Consider the following 20870-nt stretch of genomic DNA (forward strand, 5'->3'; position numbering starts at 1 on the left):
AGGTAATTTTTCAAGAATGGGTCTTCACCCACATAGGTTTTTTGGCAGATGCAGAAAACAAATTGCCAAGACCGCGCCTCCAGATTTTACCAAACCCAGTCAAATACAAATGCCCTTTTGATCGACTGGTCATGGTTATTTCTTTACTCTTTTCCACCCATCCCTCTTATTCTGTCAGTTTTGATCAAGTTGTACAAATCCAAAACCAGAATGATACTAATAGTGCCAGAATTTCTTCGTCAATGGTGGTTCATGGACCTTCTTCACCTCTGAGTGCCAGCACAGGAGGTTTCCATGCAGACAGGATCTCCTTTACAAGTTGGGAAGTCAGATGCTCCCTCCAAATTTTTCATTGCTGCGATCAACCGCTTGGTTCCTGAAGAGAGAGTCCAAGCAGTCTTACACGAGAAGATCCTATGCCTTGAAGTGGAAGAGATTTTGTATTTGGTGTATTCAAAACCATTCCGATCCATTTAATTATCCTGTTGCAGTGTTGGCAACATACCTGCTTCATGTAGCAAAATCTAATTTACTGTACTCATCTAAGTTACATTTCGCATCCATAGACTCTTATAGACAATCCCCCTCACAAACTTCAATTTTTAAATTCCGGTGTTTAAGGATTTCTTGAAGGGTATTAAGAAGGTTTCCCCTCCAGTTAGAACTCCCTCTGCCCCCCAGGAGTTTATCTTTGTTATATCTCAATTAATGTGGCCTCCTTTTGAACCTATTTACAAGGCCTCTTTACAACACCTTACATAGAAACAGCTCTCCTAGTCTTATTACTTCAGCTGGCAGAGGACATGAAATCTAAGCCCTGTGTGCAAACGAACCATGTACAGTCCTTCGCAAAAACAATTTTTTCTCTAAAGTGATCTCTGATTTCCACATTAACCAAATTACTTCTTTGCTCATGTTTTTTCCCCTAAATCCTTGAACGCCGGCAGAGAAGTCTCTCCACTCCCTTGATGTATCGGGGTGTTGAAATTCTATCTGGACAAAACTAAATTCATAAGAAAATTAGATAGGATTTTCATGAATTATGGACCAGTAAGAACTGGTTTGCCTGCCTTCTACTAATCAATCTATATCAAGAAGAATAGTTTATTGAATTGTTTTTACATATGAATTGGTGACAGAACCCTCACATGGTAGACCAAAAGCATATTATACTTGTGAGAAAGTGCAATTTTTTTGCCTTGGTATGCCCCCACTTTTTTCTGAACTGCTGATGTGCCTTGACTGAGTGTGCCCTGGGTTCCTGCCAACCAGGTACCCAGGGCCTCTGTTCTTTCCCTAAAACTCTGCTGAAACTAAAAACCCAATTGGCATCTCTGGCCACCTGTCCACCCCTAGTAAATGGTATCCTGGGTACCCAGGGCATGGTGACCAGAGAAGACCCCTGAGGGCTGCAGCACTTATTGTGCCACCCTCAAGGGCCCTGTACCCAGACACCTACAACTACCTTTGCAGGCTGAGTGCCTAAGTACAGAACTAAAGCAAGAGTCGACATGGCACACATCCCTGTGTGCCATGCCCACAGAACCCACTGCCCTGGCATACTAGGCGGCAGTAGTAGGTGGTGGCAGCTCCTACGATGCCGCTTAAGCGCTTGGGATCAGACTGCGAGGCACTTTGGATGTAATGATTAATATTACTGTGTACTTTTCTGCTCTTACCTGATCGTTACTTGCTCGACCCTCTTGTATTAATTGTGCTTTTAAATCGACTTTCTTACCACTTTTAAATCGCTGCTTCTTCACTAATTTGCAATGTACTCTCAAACCTGTTGTGAGGTGTGCTCCCCCTACCCCGGTCCATTGCGGCTGTATTGCCGTTTGTGTGGAGGACAGGGCGCCATCATGGGTCAGACCCTGAGCCCGGCAGGACCATAAGCTGCTGTCTAGCTGGAGGAGGGGCTGGGCTATATATTGCTCATGTTCTTCCGGACGCGCAGTGTGCGCGCCGCCGGCAAGCCCGTCTGAGCGCCGAAGACCAGCCCGTCTGAGCGCCGAAAACCAGCCCGTCTGCGCGCCGAAGACCAGCCCGTCTGCGCGTCGAAGGCAAGCCCGTCTGCGCCCGGATGCGACCAGTGCCAGCAATCCTGGCCAAACCCTGCCAGATCAGCCAAATCACAATAAAATCTACTCTAGTGAGGACTTATTATTACTGAAGGGCCCATGTTGCGTGGGGGGTGGCCAATGGGGGGTTCTTGATAACCTTTCTAAGTCCTGCCCGGTCTGTAGATTTCGCTTTCATACATAACTGCCCAAGCAGTGTCCCCCAGAGCCAGGCGAACCTAGGATTCAGGCAGCTCTTATTAACGCCCGCTCAATGGTCACACATGTGTCTGACATCTTTGAGCTTTTTATCTGATTCTAAGCTAGGCGCTCTCCATTACGGAAACCTGGCTCGATGAGTCCAGCGCTCCGGTGGTGGAACTCTCTATTCCTCGTGGCTTTAAAATTGCCAGGGGTGACCGGGGCATCGGGAGGGGGGGGTTGGCGCCGGTGTTTAGAAACTCCTGGTCTTTCAGTGGTAAAGTAATTGGGGATTTTAGGCGCTAGATTTCACTTTTATCCTCTCCCCGCATTTCACCCTGGGGGGGACTCTAGTATATCGCCCGCCGGGTTCACCTGGAGCCTTTTTGCGGGCTTTTGATGATATTATTGTTACTCGCGCTCTCTGCTACCCCAAATTTCTCCTGGTCGGGGATTTGAATATCCATCTGGACAACCCGGTGGCTTCTGAAGTCCGGATCCTCCGGGATTCGCTTGGCCTTGCCCAGCTGACACAACACATGACGCTACCTTCCCATGAGGGCGGCCACCTCATTGATCTGGTTTGCGCCAACTTCCCTGTCCACGCTAATGATCCTAAGCCAGTTACATGGTCTGACCATCACCTGATTAGGTTTTCTTGGTCGGCTAGCAGGACCTCCAGAAGTCCCTTTTTACCTCACAAGCCTCTAGCCAGGAAGATTAACCTCCTGTCTCTCTCTACGGCATTACAATACTCCTGCCCATTCTCCGGCTACAGATCTACAGATCTTGAGAGGGCGGTGGCCAATTTTAATCAATGGATCAAACCAGGGGGGTCTGCGCCAGCTCCGAAGACAATAATGGTTGCAACCGGCGCGCTCTCCCCTCGCAGCCATGGTACTCCACTTAGCTCAGGGACTTTAAACTGGAGTGCAAGAAGCTGGAACACTGCTGGCGCCTGGACTACTGCCCGTCCGCTAAAAAGACCTTACGTTTAGCACAGAGGGAGTACTACATGGCTATTAGGCAAGCTAAAAGTGACGTCTTTGCTGAAAGAATTGCACATGCCAGGAACACTGGAAAGGAGATCTTTGCTATTGTTCAGAGCTTTTTATCACCTTGTGCTGAACAAAGACCACTACCTGTGTCACATCCTTTTTTGTGGACAAGATACAATAAATCCAGGATAGTGTTGGTTCTCATTTCAGCCAGGAGGAGATTCCTTCCCTGTGCCCCCCCACCCCCAACATTCCGTGCGCGGTCTCCGCTAGGCTGACAACATTTCTGCCCGTTGGCGAGGCCGACGTTCTGGCCATTCTTGGCGCTCTCAAGTCCGGCTCGCCTTCGGACCCTTGTCCGGCCTGAGTTTTAGCGGGCGTAGCTAAAGAGGCTTGTCCAGTGGTAGTAGATATTGTTAACACTATCACTGCAGCAGCAATTCCCCCTCTGTGCTGCAGATCCTTCTTTCCCATTGTTCATGACGAGCTCAGCTCATCATAAGCACACGACCAGTGTTCTGCATGACGAGCTGAGCTAGTCATGAGCATCGAAGGGGTTAATCTGTCTCTTCAGACGGCGGTGGTGCCGCTCAGATGGAAAGATGCAAAATTGCTCCTTCTTCTGAAGAAACCCTCACTGGACCCTCTAGTACTTGCCAACTACCTACCTATTTCACGGTTATCTGCCCTAGACAAAATCTGTGAGAAGGCTGCCTTTCGGCAGCTGCAGACGTTTGTGGAGACTTCCGGTGCTTTGCATCCTGCTCAGTCCAGATTTCGGTCTGCCTATAGCACTGAGACGGCCCCGGTGAAAATGTCGGAGGCTATCGGAGTTTCTGGTCGGGGGCTGCAGGGCGGCCCTGATTTCGCTTGACCTCTCTGCCGCCTTCGATACAGTGCCCCACCAGCTGCTCCTGGCCAGGCTATTGGCGATTGGGATTTCGGGTCTGGCCTGGGAATGGGTGAAATCCTTTCTGGACTCTCGCTCGCAGCAGCTCTGCATGGGCCCGTGTGCTTCCTGTCAGGAACCTGGCTACAGGGGTTCCCCAGGGTTCCAGCTTAAGTCCCCTGTTTTTTAACATTTATCTTACACCGCTGGTCTACCTGGCTGAGTCGCTGGGAGCAAAAGTGATAGCGTATGCTGATGATACGCAGCTGCTATTCACTTGGAGCGGCTCAGACTGTCCACTGATGCTGCCCAGAAGTGTCTAATGTCCGTATTACGTTGGCTTGCCCTAGCCTCTCTCAAATGCAATGAGAAAAAATCTGAGGTACTCCTGTATGGCCCGTTTCCTCCGGATTTTAGACATCATCTATGGCCTCCTGACTTCCCCAGCCCTCGCTCGGTGGAAGGACCTGCCAAAAATCTGGGTATTTGGTTCAGTGAGGATTTACGGTTTGCGGACCATGTTAAAAAACTGACTGAAGTTTGCTACGGCACCCTCAATGCACTCGGGAAAATCTTTCCTCTGCTTCCGGGGGCGGCCAAGGAGACGATTGCCCGCTCCTTGATCGAGGCTGGACTATGCCAATGCTCTTTTTATAGGTCTGCCCGGCTATCTTCTGCGAAAACTACAAATCATTCAGAATGCCGCAGCAAGACTCTTCTTTAACGCTCCTAGGAGATCCAGCACCCGTCGTGAACTGCACTGGCTGCCGGTCGTCCAACGGATGCAGTTTAAAGCAATTACCTTGGACACACCAGGCTCTTCATGGCTTAGGTCCTTCCTATCTCAGGAAGAGGTTCGCCTTTTATGTGCCGAACTGTCCTTTGCGATCTGCTTCAGCCCGCCGGATGATTGTCCCGCGCTTTCGCAGAGTTCGCTTGGGTGGCCAGTCGCTTTCGTTTAAAGCCGCTGCTGCCTGGAACTTGCTTCCCCTGAGCTTCAACTTACCCAAGAGTTTCAACTCTTTAAAAAGCATTTGAAAACGAATCTGTTTAGTCAGGCCATCTAACGTGTTTCTTGCTTCTGACCCCAGCTAACTTCCACGCCAGGACATTCGAGAGTATTGGTGCGCGTTATAAATGTGCTATAACATAACATACTTCAGTCACCCCTCTAGCTGGGTGCCCTATGCCAGAGGTGTGGGCACGGGTGCATGAGCCCTGTGCCCCTACAGTACCCAGGGCCATTCCTGGGCACTGTAAGTGCAGTAATGCCATTAAGAGTATATGGTGCTGGGAGGTTGTCATTACGAACTCCATAGCACCATAATGGCTAAACTGAAGACTGACAAGTTTAGTACCCAACTTCTCAGCACATTAAACCCGCACTGATCCCATTGTCTGATTTAATGTAAAATGCACCAGAGGACATCTTCGAGATGCCCTCTGAAATCCTAACCTACAATCCACGTCTGGGCTGAGTGGCTGCAGAGGCTGCCACACAGCAGACATGTTGCTGGACCCCTGGGTCGAGAGCCCCTGCTCTCCCGGGCCTGCAACAATGCACATCCTGGGCGAGGTGCTAGGTCTCCTCCCCCAGGATGGGCAGGGGGGAAGCTTCATAGGCATGCCGCCTCTGTGAGCTTCTCCAGACCTTTTGCTGTACCCAGGAACTGGCCCCCACCAGTTCTAACCCCCACTCTGGCGGGAAAAACTACATCAGGAAGGGGGGGTGCCAGCCTTTGCCAACCCCACCCCTCAGCTGGGGGAGACTAGGTGAAGCACGACCCCGGGCTCCGGCCATCTTGTAGATGGGGAGCCCTGCCCAATCCCAGCTAGGCTCCTGCCCCAACCTCCCACAGGAGAGGAGCAGGCTAGGGGGTGTACTCGCCCCTGCACAGCAACCCATTGGTCCCTGCCCTTGCCCTTACTGTAACGCCCCTAAATTTAGTATATAGGGGCTCCCTGAACCTTCCTTCCTTAGATACCGATATCAAAAAGATCAAGAAGGAGTTAACAGGACAGCAACAACTGACTGGGCCCCAGCCCTACCGGCCTGTCGATCCTGGAACCTGCTCCTGCCTAATCCCAGCGACTCCTGCGGACAGCAACCTTGGGACACCGGGAGGATCTGCCTGCCTTGACCCTCTTAGACTGGGACTCCCATCAGGAGGGGCTCTGCTGCAACAACCCACCTGGTGCCAACCAGGAAGCTCCGGACCAGCCCACTCTGCACCCGCCGAGCCCGGGCCGGGCCCAATGGAACCAAGACCACGAGGACGTCCCCCCGGCGACTAAGACCCAAAGCCCAGTGCCCAAAGACCCTCCTCGATGAACCAGCAGACGCCTGCAGCCTTAGAACCAGGGGCCACCTCAACCGCGACCAGCCGAGGGTAAGCTTTTCTGACACCCCTGCACCCGGCGCCCTACAGCCCCCTGTGCCTCCCTTTGGGGTACCTACCTGTGCTCCAAGATCCCAACTTACCCTCGAAGTGCTGGTTGCTCCTGGAGAGTCTCCGTCCCCGAGCCTGAAGCCTTTGTTTCTTGTTGACCTTTCCCATTGGATAACATTGAGCGCCCTACGGCTCAGAGGCACCCTGCACCTAGCCGCCCGAGTGCCACTGGCTGTGCCACCTTTGTCCTATCCTACTCCCCCCCCCCCCCCCCCCCCACCTGCCCCCCACCTTGCCCTGAGCAAGTGATCAGGAGCCCACAGCCACCAACCCTCATTGGATATCATTGGGCCTACCTACCTCTGCACCCGGCCGGCCCTGCGTTGCTGGGGCGGAACAGACTGTACTTACCTGACCCTGGAACCTTAACTTTACCAGCCAAGTACTCACCTGGAAACCGGTAATTCACTTACCTGCCATTGGATAACATTGACCCATTCTGACTGGAAAATTTTCCTAAGTGTGAAGTTTTTAAAACTGCAAATATTCATATAAAATCAGCCGAGGTCCGAAGCCAGTACTGTACCTTGCAGCCTAGTACTGAACCGCAAAAGTAATCCTTACCGGGTTTGCTAGTAATCTGTATTTTCTCCATAGGAACCCATTGTATGCTTTTCTATGAGATTTCTTTTAAGTGCCTACTTTTGAAAACTTGAAATATTCTTTAAAAATCATACGAAGTACTGAAACGCAATTACATACCTGTTTCAGACTCAGTGCTGGCCCTAGAAGTCCAGTACTGGATTACAAAAGTATAGCGATCATACTTTACCTGCAACCTGATCATACTTTACCTACAACCTGAATTTTCTCCCATTGAATAACATTGGCAAATTGTCATCGAAAAGTTTCTAAGTGTGAACTTTTAAAACCGCTTTATGTTCGTTAAAAATCACCACAGTAACTAAAACGTTTTTGCTAATCTGGTGTCAGCTTAGACCCCAGGACTGAATCTAGGATCTAGTCCTGGAACTACTAAAGTAATCTGTACTGTAATCAACTGTACTTTTATGGTAATAGTCCATTGAGCTCAATGCTAAAGTGTGTCTAGACTTGAGTTGCCATCAGCAACTCTTGTACCTATTGTGTTCACCAGCTTTATTGCTTCCTTGCAAATTAATTACACGAGAGTTCTCATAGCTAGCAAAGTATATTTTTATGCCTGTTGGTTCTAAAAATGAAACAACTATATCTTTGGATATAAAAACCATTGGCCTGGAGTTCAGTGTTTGAGTGTGTGAAATCCTTTGCTGACTGTGTGTGTACAACAAATGCTTTGCACTGCCCCCTGGTACTGCCTTACTGCTCGACCAAGCTACCACTTTGGAGAGTAAGGTCAGTACTGACTTTAACCTCTGTTATACCTTATGGGTTTGTGGTCTCTAAACACACTGTACTTTATTATGGTCCAGTATATGTGTGTGTGTGTGTGTGTGTGTGTGTGTGTAAATATATATATATATATATATATCCCCTTAAGTGCTGCCTCGGTGCATTGGCCGACGGCAGCACTACCTCCCCAGTGCTGCGCACGACCATTGGACGTCCATTCAGCACTAGTTCCAATGGACAGCGCAGCACTGGGGAGGAATGTTTAATAGCATCTATGAGGCTAAATACATATATATATATATATATATATATATATATATATATATATATATATATATATATATATATATATATATATATATATATATATATATATATATCCCTATGGTTTTCCTTTCTCATCTTTGTTCTAATCTTCGTTCTTCCATTGCTTGATTTAATCGGCTCCTTCACGAACTCCATACCTTGTCTCTTCCGATTATTTTCCTCACATTTGCGATGTCTCAAATGGGTTCCACTTGTGGCGTCCTTTTACTTTAACTGTTTCTAAGTCCGTTTTGTACACTTCTTCATACTTTGATGTTCCTGTACAGCAGCAACCTACAGTGTGTTCCATCTCTTTTCTTTCTAGAAATATATCCCCCTGAAGAAGTGCTGCTCTAGCACGAAATGCTTCGGGGCTTCCATTTCACCTTATTTGAATATGTGCCATGAATTGCTATGAATTTCTTATTAGAAGTTTAACCATATGAAGAAATATGTGTCAACAATATCGTTTTTTGGATTTACTTGAATTACTTTGATGAATAAAACATTTACGAAGCTTTGAACATCACGTTACCTACTTCAAGTTTATCTATTGCTACGCACTTACAGTGCATTCAGAGTGCTCAGGGTAGTTCTTACCTGCTGTAAGACTTCCCATCTTCCCAGTATAGATAGAGCCACTTTTTTACAATACTCAAGGTAAAGCAGCTAATATAACCCTTCTTAGATATGTCCCGATTGCAGATATTTGCAAAGCTGCCACCTGGAAGTCTTTTCGTACTTTTACTAGGCATTGTTTTTTAGATTTAAACTTCAGGGAAGATACTAAAGTGGGGCTTTCATCATTGAGGAATCAATTTGGATAATTGATTAGTTATTTTTCTATTTCTTGTCTGTTTTACAAGAGATGGGCTTGCTATTCTATTTAGTGCTTTTGAATATTGATGAGAATCACCTGGAAGAGAAGGAAAAATTACTTGCCTATAATTCTAGTTCGCTTCCAGGGGTATACTCGTCAGCCGTAAGCATCCCTCCTGCCTCAGCAGAAAGAATGAAAATTGTTCCCAACTCTTGTGTAGGAAAGTTTCAATTCTATTAAGGACGCGGAGGTGAGGATTATGCTTTACACTCTTCGCTTTTATTAACTGCAGCTTATTTTAAACACTTATTCAAGCTTCCAAATAAAGCGAGGAAAACTAACAGTCCCAGAAAACCCTGGGAATTACATCATAACACAACCAATAAGAGTCCAACAGTAGTTTCCCTTCATGGCCAATCAGGATACACATGAGGGTTTAACGGTCCTCTCTCTGCTCTGATCCCCCTCTTTCTTCGCTGCTCCTCGCTGCCCCAGTTATTTGTCTCTGTTTACTGTCCTTGTGGGGCTTTGCAAGTGTTTGTTATATGCAGTTGTGATTGTATTTCTTTAATGGGTTTCTATGTACAGTTATTCGATTTGTGCTTTTATCTTTAGATTGTGGAATCCTTTCTGTGCCGTGGTGACGGTCGTCCGCTAGGTGGTGCTGGACACTGGCGGTTCTCGGCTCTCCTGGTGCGCGATTCCTGTCAGTTTCAACTGACCGGATCGGGCACGCGTATGGAACCGACACCGCCGCAAACCTTGCCTGGGAGACTGACGCCCCTTCAAAGGGGTCTGTATGTGATATTCTGAACGCCCTCTGATCAGGGTCAGCACTCTGTGCCCAACGGGGCCAATTTGACATTGTTTTTACCGCGAATGCGAGGGTCATTAAGGGAACACGGGTCTTGAAGCTTGAAGAAGTGTGGTTTTAAATAAGCTGCTGTTAATGAAACCGAAGAGAGTAAAGCACAATCCTCGCCTCCGGTCCTGACATAGAATTCTACAGTCCTCATTCAATTTTACCCAGGTTAAACCTATTTAATCCCGTAAAAAATACCTGACCTAGCTGTTATCTGTGGGGCATGATGGTATTTTGAGGGAACTGTGAGGTTCCTAAAGGTACAGAGCCAGTTGCATTCACTGAATGTATTGCTTGCAGCCTTTACATTTTGAAGAAACCTTGTATAAGGTTTGATATGTTCACCTTTACTCTATGTTGACTTACATGAAAACAAAAGTTTTTCATTTTAAAATGAAAATAAAATGTGGACTTCTTAGCCGATTTATATGCTGCACTTGTGCGTATAAATATTTTTTTAGATTGATGTAAATATACATACATGTATTTTATAAATGCTTCCGGGTCCCTGCGCATGGGTAGGAATATTCAGTGCTCATGACTTTGAGGATATCCCTGGACGAGAACTAAGATTACAGGTAAGTAACCTTTCCTTACAAAACATTTACTTGACCGTCTAAGATTTTGCAGAGTGGTGTTCTGCTACCATCTCATTGATTTTAAAGGTAGCGCAAATGCTGTACACTCCTGTCATCCACTGTTAAGCGCATTCACTGCAAGTTGTTTTTCTTTGAAGAATGGTTTTTGGTTTCAGGGTAACTTGCAGTATCTCCCGTTAAGCCCACAGTGCGCCAGGACATAGACCTCACCGAAGGTTTTATTTTACTGCTGGTATCCGGTTAAGATGCATCTTTGAGTGCTCCGGTACTCTTGCGCTTCACAAACAGAAAAGCTCAACATTGAGAAACCAGAGCACCAACTCTAATGCATTAGAACCATGTGTTACCGCCAACTTGATTTGGAACAGAATATTACCAAAAAGCAAGGGGTCAAGTTGTATAAGAGTGATTTTTGGGGGGAGACATTGAAAACTCATTTGTTATGCCCTACTAGTAATAGTAATCTCCTGTGGTCCGACCGGCAAGTGGTCTGTAACCTCTTCCTCCGGAAGGACCACAACTTCCACCCTGTAAAGCTTTCCAGTGCAAAATGATCATTGAGCAGTGAAGGTATACATGCTTGATGTATTATAGGATGAAGTGCCTAAGGAACTTACTCTGGCAAAAGGGATGGCTCATGGGGAGCAAAATCTGGAATACATCTCCTTGTACAACTTCGGGCACCATTTTTCCCCATGGTATTCAATCAACCCAGACCCGGGAAAAAGACTATGACTAGAGTTCACAAACCCCACATTCTGAGTCTATTCCCTTACTTTCTTATGCCCAAGGAAAACAGAACATTGTGGCTGATACTTTTATCTCTGACCACTTGATCAATATGTTACATTTGAGTACTTCAAGATACATCTCTCCAAGACATCATTATGCTGCTCTTACTCAAGGACTACATGGCGACCCTCAGTCTCAAAGACTCCTACTTTCTCACACGCATTCACCCAACTCACGGACAGTACCCCAGGTTTATGGTAAGTAGAGTACATTATCAATTCAGAGTCCTATTCTTTGGGAGTACTTCAGTCCCTCGAGTGTTTGCCACATGTCTGGCAGCGTTAGCAGAGCATATTTGATGCAACTCCATTGATAGCTTCTCCTACCTGTATAGCTGGCTGGTAAAGTGTAGCTTCCAAGAGCAATGTCTCACCCACACTCAACAAGCTATCCCACTCACAGTTCATGCCAAAAAGTATTTCCCTTACTCTTAACAAATACACCCATTCTTGAAGCATTGTTCATAGGAAAGTGCCCCTTTTTGACATGGTATCCCCCACTTTTTGCCTGGTATCTGGTGCAATTTTGACAGACGTGTACTGGGTACCTGCTTTCCAGGTCCCAGTGCCAGATCTCTTTCTCTAAAACTGTACAATTGTTCTCCCAATTGGCAAGACCTTTAGCACCCCTGTAAGCCCCTAGTAAATGGTCTCCCTGGTACCGAAGGGCTGCAGCATATATTGTGCCACCCTCAAGGACCCCTCTCTGCACTCATGCAGACGGCCATTGCAGACTGCGTAAAATAGTGCAGACAAAAGTGAAAACATGACATGGCACGCATAATGTGTGCCATCCCTGCAGACACTGCATGCAGTATATGCAAGTCACCCCTACAGCAGGCCTTACAGGTCTAAGGCATAATGCATTATATTATATGTTTTGATATATCTGCAAGAGCTGATATGCCCCTGTGATGTCCAAGTCGATTCTTAGTCATTGCCATTAAACAGGGAAGTCATAAGTATATGTACTGGGCACTGATGATTGAATTCTCCAGCTACATGATGGCTTCACTGAAACCAAAGGTGTTTGGTATCAAACACCTTGTGTTAATATACCCACATTGATTCCAGTGATGGATTTATTAATACAGGCACCCTGAGGGTACCTTGGAGGTAGCCCTTGAACTCTAACTAATCCTCTAGTGTGCCGGCTGACTGGTACAATCCAGCCTGCCACCAGACACGCTTCTGATCACATAGGAGTTGACAGCCCGGCTTTTAGTGGTCGGGAACAATGCCTGCTCTGGCAGGACGTGTTTACACCTCCTCCAGTAGGAAGGCTAGTAAATCCGCATACCAAGGCCAGAGGCTTCAAAATCTTTGCTGCCTTTGATATTCGACCCTGACATTCCCCAGACCTGAGATGCCACCCCCTGACCTAAAGCCCCTTTGGCACCAGGACAGGCAGGAAGTTAGTTATGTGAAGAGGTGTGGAGCACATCCAGGTAAAACACACCCCTAAAGCGAGCTGCCTGATGTGCCCCACTCAAGGGAAATTACGCCATCTTGGTAATGGCAGAATTAGGAACACTTGGACAGGGTTATGCCAACTTCCCACAGGAACTAGTGATATAGGGGGCGTAATGACCCTAAGGGTAGGTAGCCCAGTGGCTACTACTCTGCACTCCCTTAACACCCATAAATTGAATATTTAGGTGGACCCCTGACAGATCTTTAGATTCACCTGACTACAAAAAGGACACCGAAGAGCAGATCAGTGCAAGAACTGAAGACTTCTGTGAACTTTTGCACCAAACCCTGCCTGCACCAGACTTAATAGTTGGAAAGACCTAACTCGTCCTTTAGCTGTGCTTCCTCTAAAAGCTTTGGAGGGTTGCCAGTACCTCAAAAACCAGTCAGCATCTCCCTTGGAGTGGAGGAACCACTCCCCTGCATCTTGCAGGCATAGACCGCGGCATCTGGTTTCAAGAAACAGTTGACCACTGGGTCCACTGACACAGTAGCCAGCCGCCAAGAAGGTCAGCATACTAAAAAAGATCAGATTGTCTCCATACCAAGTTTAGCGACGCCAAGACCTCTAGGAGCCTCCCTGCACTGATACCTGGAATACTGAACCTGTATTTCTCACGGGCCCCCTTCTTTTACTATGGTGTTGTGCGGAAGACTACCAACCCATCCAGCACCTCTGCACCCGAACACACCAGGATCGCTAAAACTGAACTGCTGGTGGACCTCTGCCGTCTAACATGACCTAAAAGGGACCCTGAAAATCCTATTCCATAGGAAAGCATTACTGTGTAAAAATCAACTGTTTGCGAACATTTCTAAAAACTGTAAAAGTTATACTTGAAAAGTAATTACCCAATTGCGAAGTAATTGGTGTTGAAATATGTATACAAATTTTATTTTTGCTAAATTGGTGTGGATCTCCTTCAGTGTGTGTACCATTTATTGAATCTTTTTATGTAACAAATGCCTAACACTCCCCTCTGATAAGCATAAGGCTGCTCGACCACACTACCACAAAATACAAATCAACACCCAGGTAGTACTTCAGTACTCTCACCAGCTGTAGGGTTGACCTTTTAGCTGCCCACATATATGGCAATGCACTATAGATCAACATATCAGTGCTTATTTTTTTTCCCCACTTCTGCTCATTCCAGATGGTAGTTAGGAAGATGTGGCACGCACCAATGAATGTTTATCCTCATATCTCTAACCTGGGTATAGCAGCTGTGGCACTCGCTTCTTCTGGAGATGTCAATACAATCCTACAAAAATCTTTGACTGCATTCAAACTACTTCATGCTGCATCAAGGTCTTCTATGGAAAATCTGTATCCATTATTGTAACAATCTGCACAAGCTCCCATTTCAGGCCACAGTGCAAGACCTCTTTTAATGGCTACACTTACCAAAGGTTGGACTATCCTATTCTTCCATAAGGAGGATCCATGCTTTTGAAGCCACTCCTGCAAAGTAGAGCTATTCTGATAGAACCCTTTTGAAAGATCTCTATCGGTTGACCCACCTCCAGCACCACCAGTCCCTTCATGGGACCTCAACAATTGTATTTACAAGGCTTATTGGTCCCGTATTCGAGCCACAGTACACTTGTCCTCTACAGTTTTGCAGTGTGAATCTTTCTGGATACACTATGCTGTGCATTATTCCGCGGTCTTGTGGTTGGGTCCGGAATCATAGTCTTTTCTTTGTGTTTTTTTTTGTAGCCCAGGTGGGGGTCGACGTCCCAACTTTTGGTGTATTTCCGGTGACGTCGGCATGCTTCTTGCGGAAGCTCCCACTCTTGGGCGCCATCTTCAGATTCTTTTTTCCGCTGTTGGGTCTGGATCGTTCCCGAAAGGGCTCCAGACTTTTTTGGAGAAAGAAGAAGAAAAATACGCATTTTTGGACGAAAAGATATTGGGAAAGACTACAGGAGACTAAATCATCAAAGAGGACGACTAAGGAAAAGAAGAACTTCAAGAACTTCGACGTCCATCGGGGAATGCACGCTCAGGGGGGCCCCCTGAACGCATGAGATGGACAACACTCCTTTCAAATTCTGCCGTAATTGCCACCACAAGTACGCGCAGAAGGACCAGCACCAGGTTTGCAACCTTTGCCTATCAGTTGACCACGAGAGCGAGGACTGCAATGCCTGCTCCGCCTTCAAGCCGAAGACTCTTCGAGTTAGAGCGGGACAGAGGGTAGCCAACGCCAACATGCAGGGCAAGGGCCAGCCACCGTCCCTTCAAGACCTGGGTCTATCATCAGACGAAGAGGACAACGCTACCGCCGAAGACTACGGCTACACGGTCGTAGAGACTGATAATATGAAGACTCCGAAGAAGGTAGGAGACTCTACGGCCCCTAGACCCCCGAGAGCCCCTGAGTCTCGAAAAAACGAGGGGAAACCCTCGAAAGCGCAGACGCCGAAGACTTCGGCGTCTGCGGCTACTCCCAGGCCCTGCGGATCCTCTGAGAAGGACTCCCCAGCGCCAAGAGCTGGAGAACAGCAAAAGACGTCAAAAAATGTCCCCAAAAAGGAGCGTTCGACGCCGAGGGAAAAAGACCCGAAGAGCATTTCGGCGCCGGCAAAGAACCCAAAGTCAGCTCGGCAATGAAACTTTTGCCGCCGAAGGTCGGCTCAGTGCCGACTTGTCCGCTGAAGAGACCGGTCGAACCATTCAACGCAGACCACGCTGCCGAAATGGAGAAAAAGAAGAGACTGCTCGAGGCCGAGATGGAGAACATCCTGCAGCGAAAGAAAGAATTTTATGCCAGGATGAAAGATTTCATGATCCCGACAAAACCTAAGACACAGGTGGTCGAGATGGAGGAGGACTACGACGACGGAGAGCGTCGAGGCCTTCGACGAACCAGACCGCAGGACGCTCCTCTGGTCTGCATCCTCGGAGACTCAGGAAATAGATTGGCAAGATGTCGACACTGAGAGCCCGGAATAAAGCGTCGACACGTATCCTTCGAGGCCCTCCGCGCCTGATGACATTGGGATTTACAACAGTCATCAGAAATGCAGCTGCAGTTGTCAAGTTAAAACTTGACGAAGAGAATCTGAAGGCAGACTTCCTTCTAGAGACAATGCTCCCCACACAAACCATGAGCCAGTACCTGCCCATGCTCGAAAGCGTCATGGCACAGGGGAAAGAGGCTTTCAAGGAGCCTGCAACCTGCAAAGCAGTCACTCCCAGGACGGAGAAAAAGTATAAACATTCCTCCAAGGACCCACCCTACATTTAGGGCTCGGTCTCGGCTGACCCCATCATCGCGGCCACGGCAAGGAAGAGGGCCAATGTGCCTACTACTTCAGGGCCACCTCCAGACAAAGAAAGCAGGAGAATGGACCTCGTGGGGAGACTAAACGGAATGCCGCAATGCACTGGCGCATGGCAAATTCCAACGCGCTGCTCAACAGGCACCAGTACCAGATCTTGGAAGAGCTGGGCCAGTTAATAAAGAACATGCCTCAGGAATTCAGGCAAAGAGCTGAAAACCTTGTCGAAGAGGGGAAGAATGTGTCAAATTCGTGCCTCAAAACTGCCCTGGACGGAGCAGACACCTCCAGCAGACTCATGATGATGGGCATCACGGAAAGGAGACAAGCCCGGCTCAAGATTTCAGGCTTCAAGCCAGAAGTGCAACACAGCATCCTTAACACCCAGTTCAACGGAGAGACGTTGTTCGGTGCCACAGTAGATGAGAAGCTCAGCCAACTGAAGAAGGATAATGAGACTGCAAGATCCATGGGGACATTGCAGTTCAGAGGTACTAAGAGAGGCACCCCATCACGAAGACATAATGGGAGGGGAGGAGACCAGCCAGGAACATAGCACCAGGCGTTCCATCAAGCCCACCAGGCAGACACCCAGACACAGCAAGGGCAACAAAAGCAGTCCTGGCAGTACCAGCAAAGAGTCCAGTCCTTTCGCGGGAGAGGGAATGGACGTGAACAGAATAGAAGAGGGGGACAATAGCCCCCCTCTGTGACCTAATCAAGCTCCATGTGCCCACCTAAGCAAAAACTCCCAGGGTGGAGCCCAAGCACAACGGACAGGAGTTACGCAAATTAAGGGGGAGGAAGACTAAAGCACTTCTTCCAGGAGTGGAAGAGAATAACTTCAGACAAATGGGTACTCAACATCATACAGTTCGGGTACTGCATAGACTTGGAAGGGAAACCAACAAGCAGAAAGCCGAATAGAAGGGCGCTAGCAAGGAAAGAGTAGAGCTCCTTCAAGAGGAAGCAAAAGAGCTCCTGCAAAAGCAGGCCATAGAACCAGTGCCTTACAGAGCAAGGAACAAGGGCGTGTACTCAACATACTTCCTGGTACCAAAGGTAGACGAAACGATGAGACTCATCCTGGACCTAAGATTCTTAAACAGATTCATAAGAACGCAAAAGTTCAAAATGACCTCCCTACAAGAGGTACTTCCTCAATTGCAAAGCGGGGACTTCATGGTCACCATAGACCTCAAGGATGCCTACCTGCACATCCCGATGAACAGGGGGCACAAGCATCTACTCAGATTCATCATCGGAGAAGACCACTACCAGTTCACTACCCTGGCGTTCGGCCTCAAATCGGCACCAAGGGTCTTCACAAAGTGCCTCGCAACAGTCGCAGCACACCTACGAAGGGAGGGAATACACGTATACCCTTACCTTGACGACTGGCTAATAAAAACAAGCTCATACAGAACGTGCAAGCAGCATGCACAGAGTGTGACGAGCACACTGATGAACCTGGGATTCTCCATCCACTGGGGGAAATCCTCAATGGAACCAGAACAAATAAAAATCTTCCCGGGAGCACAGATCGACACCTTACAAAGCAAGGTGTTCCCGAGCGAGAAGAGAATGGTAGCACTGGTGAAGGAGACGCAGCTCTACCAGAAGGGGCAAGCTCTGACAGTGAGGACAGTGTGCAAAATCATGGGCATGATGGCATCATGCATACACCTAGTGCCAAATGTACGGCTACACATGAGACCCTTACAGGAATGGCTACAGGAGCAATGGTCACAAGCTACAGGTCGTTGGGAGGATCTAGTGGTTGTAACGCACTCAGTGCAGAAAGAGATGGCATTGTGGAACATGGGGAACATAACCAGGGGAAGCCTCTGACGCCACCAACTCCAACAGTGACCATCACTACAGACGCATCCCAGAAAGGATGGGGAGCTCATATGGAGAAACTCAGAATGAGGGGTCTGTGGACACCAGTAGATGCGGTCAGACACATCGAAGACAGTTTTCCTCGCTATAAAAGCATTCCAGTCAAAGCTGTACAGCCAGAGAGTGTTGATCCAACAACGATGTTCTACATCAACAAGCCGGGTTGGACACAATCAGCCCTGCTTTCGAAGCTAGCGCAGGAGATATGGAGATGGGCCATCACACTCAAGATAGACCTACTAGCCATACATCTACCAGGGAAGGACAATGTAGAAGCATATTGGCTCAGCAGACCGGCATCCCACGAGTGGGAGCTCAATGCACAAGAAACAAGGAGGCTGTTCGACAGGTGGGGGACACCGTTGGTGGACCTATTTGCAACACGCCAAAATGCAAAATGCCGAAACGTCGCATCCAGGCTGCCCGGGGAGGAGTCCCTGGGGAATGCCCTATGGGTAGATTGGTCGAGGACATTTGCTTACGCTCTTCCCCCGATACCGCTGATGCACAGGGTACTCAGCAAGTGCAGAACAAGCAACATGACCCCAATAAGGTCGCACCGCAGTGGGCCAGGCAGACATGGTACTCACAGATCATGGAGATGGCACAGAGTGCACCCCACAGATTCGGGAGAAGGAATGACCTACACTACATGCAAAACGGAGAGGTGCTGCACCCAGAGCCAGAGAGCCTGAGCCTGGTAGCGTGGCTCCTGAGGACATAGTTTGCGCATCTGAAACTGCCAGAAAGCACCCTGAGGGTACTTCGGGAGGCACGAAGCCCAGCACACGAAAGTGCTACGTATCAAAATGGACGAGATTTACACTGTGGTGCAGGAGCGAAAAGCTACACAAAAAGATGCAGAAGGTCTCAAAGGTGCTAAACTACCTCACACACCTGCTCAACAAAAACCTAAGCTCCTCCTCATTAAGAGTTCACTTGGCAGCGATAGTCGCTTACACAAGAGGAGAAACATGCAAGAGTTTCTTCACATCACAGGTCAAGAGATTCCTGGAGGGAGCAAAGAGTATCGCACCACCAAAGAGGGTGCCGTCACCTGCATGGAACCTTAACCTAGTCCTAATGGAACTCATGAAAGAACCTTTCGAACCAATTCACAAGGCCTCCCTAGAAATGCTGGACCATGAAAACAGCCTTTCTGGTAGCAATCACCTCACTGCGCAGGGTGAACGAGCTACAGGCGCTAACGCTACAAGAACCCTACATCCAGATACACAACGATAGGGTGGTGATGAGAACGGACCCACACTTCATGCCAAAGGTGGTGTCAAGATTCCACATGAACCAGACTATACAAATACCAAGTTTCTAACAGAAACCGGCCACAAGCGCTGAACGGGCTCTGCACACCCTAGACGCCAGAAGGGCAGTCATGCACTACATTGAGAGAACGAAGGAACACAGGAAAACAAAGCAGTTCTTTGTGTCCTTCGCTAACAGTTTCATGGGGAAACCAGTAACTAAAGGAACAATTGCGCGATGGATCGCCCAAACAATACAGTTTTGCCACAAGCGGGCAGGACAGGAACTAGCAGTGGGGACACTTGCCCACCCTACCCGGAAAAAGGGAGCTACAATAGCCTTCCTAGCTAACACACCCATTCAGGACATATGCATGGCGGCAACATGGGCTTCGGTGCACACGTTCACGAAGCACTACTGTGTGGATATACAGATGAACAAGGAAGCACAAGTCGGACAGAAGGTGCTTCAACACATATTCAATAACCAACGCTCATCTTCCACCCAGCCGCCACAAACATGAGAAACCGCTACAAAGTCTATGCACAGCATAGTGAATCCAGAAAGATTCACGCTGCAAAACGAATAGTTTCTTACCTGTCGGTGTAGTTTTGCAGCTTGAAGATCTTTCTGGATTCACTAGCGAACCCACCCACTTCCGCCAGAAAGATGAGGCTAGAGAGAAAAGAGGGTTGAAACAGAGACAATACTTGGAAAAGAAACCTTAGAGGTTAAAGCGGTGAATGACTTAGTTGAACATTGCCATAACTTCGGTAACCGAACGAACACGAGAAAAAAGAATCCGAAAATGGCGCCCAAGAGTGGGAGCTTCCGCAGGAAGCGTGCCGACGTCACCGGAAATACACCAAAAGGTGGGACGATGACGCCCACCTGGGCTACAAAAAACAAAAAAAAACAAAAAAAAGACTTTGATTCCGGACCCAACCACAAGACCGCGGAATAATGCACAGCATAGTGAATCCAGAAAGATCTTCAAGATGCAAAAGTACACCGACAGGTAAACTATTCGTTCCTTTCCTGGATAGTGGATTTCCTGATTGCACTCACCCTTCCTCCTAGTTAGTGAGCTGCAGCCCTCAGTTAAGAAGCAATTTATCCATGTGCATAAAGATTGGGTTTTACTGAGAACACACTCTGATTTTCTGCCAAAAAGTCACTCCTTTCTTCATCCATCAACGTATTGGCCTCCCCACTCCTTTTCCACTCAGCCATAGTCATACCACATCCTTTAGGAATACCAAGTAGCTCTTTGTCACTTTTGGTCAATCTCTTTATGGCAATCCAGTTTCCCAAGCCAGGCTTGCCAAGTGGATTGTCAAATGCATTCAGATCTGTTCTGACCAAGCCAAACTCTGTGGCTAGAGCATATTCACCTCATAAAAGGGACCATATTGCTATCCTCTGCAATATCCCTCTCACAAACGCCTGTAAAGGTGCAACAGTGTCTGCTATTCACACATTCACTAAATACTACTGTGTGGACATCCAAATCGGACAAACCGTATTAGAACTTTGCTCCAAACGTCTTCTGCTGGTATTTGCACGACAACGATTTAGGGAGATGGGTTGTTCTACATTACATTAAGTACAGCAGGTGATCTGCATCAGCGCA

At 47.9% G+C, this 20870-nt stretch overlaps 1 protein-coding gene across 4 annotated transcripts in view; it reads left to right on the forward strand.

The window, feature by feature from the left end:
• TOP2B (DNA topoisomerase II beta) overlaps positions 1–20870 on the forward strand; it is a 683650-nt gene that overhangs the window by 221566 nt on the left and 441214 nt on the right. The window lies entirely within an intron of this gene.

Source organism: Lissotriton vulgaris, chromosome 10 (genome assembly GCF_964263255.1).
Source record: "Lissotriton vulgaris chromosome 10, aLisVul1.2, whole genome shotgun sequence".
In the NCBI taxonomy this organism is placed as follows: Eukaryota; Metazoa; Chordata; class Amphibia; order Caudata; family Salamandridae; genus Lissotriton; species Lissotriton vulgaris.